The sequence below is a fragment of the Schistocerca serialis genome, unplaced genomic scaffold (genome assembly GCF_023864345.2).
Source record: "Schistocerca serialis cubense isolate TAMUIC-IGC-003099 unplaced genomic scaffold, iqSchSeri2.2 HiC_scaffold_1073, whole genome shotgun sequence".
NCBI lineage: Eukaryota > Metazoa > Arthropoda > Insecta > Orthoptera > Acrididae > Schistocerca > Schistocerca serialis.
Window position 1 is genome coordinate 1 of NW_026047265.1, and position 2,500 is coordinate 2,500.

The following is a 2,500-nucleotide window of genomic DNA, read 5'->3' on the forward strand; positions in this document are numbered from 1 at the left end:
CCATGTTGTGCCTTAACCTAACCCATGTTGTGCCTTAACCTAACCCATGTTGTGCCTTAACCTAACCCATGTTGTGCCTTAACCTAACCCATGTTGTGCCTTAACCTAACCCATGTTGTGCCTTAACCTAACCCATGTTGTGCCTTAACCTAACCCATGTTGTGCCTTAACCTAACCCATGTTGTGCCTTAACCTAACCCATGTTGTGCCTTAACGTAACCCATGTTGTGCCTTAACGTAACCCATGTTGTGCCTTAACGTAACCCATGTTGTGCCTTAACCTAACCTATAATGTGCCTTAACCTAACCTAAAGTGCGCCGTAACCTAAACTATATTGCGCCTTAACCTGACGCACGTTGTCGCTGAACCTGCTCTGTAATTGTTATGCAACCCGTTAAAGTAGTGTAGTGTTGCCTAACCGCAACCCTCGCAATATAGTTCGCTACTCGCACTGCCCGGTCCCCTGTGTATCGCGTCATGTTAAACACCTTGCAGGTGTTGCTGACTTTCCACATGCTCCTGCTATACACTGTAGTGTGGATAGCAGCAGGACGTACATGCCCCCCCCCCTTCCCCCCTGCCTTCGCAAGCTGGTCGGTGAGAAGTTTGCATGTTCAATGCCCTTCGCATGCCGACGTACTCAGCCTACGTTGTGGTACGGCCTGTCACCTGTCCGCCGATGTACGCAAAACCCACAAACTGTACTGCACATTGCTCCGTATGTACTGAATGATACATCGTGGCCCATGTGACCGTATGACGACAGCGCCTAGCAACGGCGGACCATACAGTCCAAATATTGTGCACGCAGCTACGTGTCGTCTCCCTATAAGAGCTGGATTGCAGTGTGGTACGCCATACAGACGTGTGGGAGGAACGGACGCCCTGGATGGCGATCAGCATGAGCAGTCTGTTGATGTAGTGGAGCGTGTATTCGGACGTAGTCGTCTCTTCTCACACACCGTGATAGCATGTTGCACCGCGTTCCACATCTGCGACATGCTGCAGAGGCGGGCTGACAGTCGTTCGCGCAATGGACACCGCATACGTACGGGGTCTACCTTCCACGTGTTCTCTAGGCGTGCACATGTTGTTGCGTCTATGTGGGCAGACGTAGTGTGTTGTGACACCTGACACAGGCATGCAATACTCGTTGCAAATGGCGATGGACGTGTACGTTTGCTGGTGACGTTACGCAAATGAACAACCGGTAACCCGTTGTGGTGCGGTTGTTCTCGCTAGAGGTGAATCAGTGTTGGCGACGATCGGTCGAGCTATTAACCGGTTGTTTCAGGGATACCCACCATGCCCACGAACGTGAAAGGGGACCCACCATGCCCACGAACGTGAAAGGGGATCTGGGTGTGAGGCGATACGCGGCGGTGGCTGGGTGGGACCGTCCCCGGCCGGTGAGGGGGGGCCGCCCGGCGTGCTGGCAGCGCGGTGCGTGGGCGCACGCGCTACAGCCGGCTGGTGGGGGCGGCCGGTGGCAGGCGCGCCGGCCGACGGACGCGGCAGGCGGCGCAGCTGCGCGCCGGCGCCCCCTGCTCGCGGCGCCTTGCGGCCAAAGTAGGTCCTCGCGGGCCCGGTGCGAAGCGCGGTGGCCATCTGCAGTGTGCTGGTCCGATTGAGGACTTTGTGCGCTGAGGATGCGCCGCCGCCCGGCGCTCGGCGCCGCGACGCCGTCTGCTGCTCGGTCGCCCCAGCGGTTCTCGCAGGTGGTTTGTATCGCAGCTGTGCGGACGTGTTGGCGCGTGCGCTGTGCTGGGAGAGTTCGCTTCGGCACCCAAGTAGGGCTTTTGTCCTTCTGTGGCGCTGGCGTTGGAGCTGCCGGTCACCGTAGGTGGCGCGTGTTGTCTCCCGCCGGCAATGCCACGACAGCACGCTCCCGGGCCTCTGTCGGCAGCGGCAAGCTCAGTTGGGAGCACGGGTGGTCGCACCTAAAGCGTCTACTCGCCTAACTCCGGGCGATTGCGCCTCTCTCGAACCCGACCAAGTACTTAGGACGGCGCTGCGCGCCGCCGGGACCTGAGAGGGTTTCGAGGTGTGTTGTGCAGGGGAGCTCAGCCTCCTCCTGTTTGCAGAATAATTGAGCGGACGCTTGCGTGTTCGCGCGGGCCCCCGGGACACACTCCCGGGCGGCCGGCTGCTCAGCTCTAGTTGACGCAGCTCCCTGGTTGATCCTGCCAGTAGTCATATGCTTGTCTCAAAGATTAAGCCATGCATGTCTCAGTACAAGCCGCATTAAGGTGAAACCGCGAATGGCTCATTAAATCAGTTATGGTTCCTTAGATCGTACCCACGTTACTTGGATAACTGTGGTAATTCTAGAGCTAATACATGCAAACAGAGTCCCGACCAGAGATGGAAGGGACGCTTTTATTAGATCAAAACCAATCGGTCGGCTCGTCCGGTCCGTTTGCCTTGGTGACTCTGAATAACTTAGGGCTGATCGCACGGTCCTCGTACCGGCGACGCATCTTTCAAATGTCTGCCTTA

General features: G+C 57.3%; 1 non-coding gene across 1 annotated transcript in view; it reads left to right on the forward strand.

The window, feature by feature from the left end:
* Positions 1 to 2,171: 2,171 nt before the first annotated feature.
* The window catches only part of LOC126430974 (small subunit ribosomal RNA), a 1,909-nt gene continuing 1,580 nt past the window's right edge, over positions 2,172 to 2,500 (forward strand). The window contains exon 1 of the ribosomal RNA XR_007577463.1: positions 2,172 to 2,500. This exon is cut by the window's right edge and continues 1,580 nt beyond it. This is a non-coding gene — a ribosomal RNA (small subunit ribosomal RNA).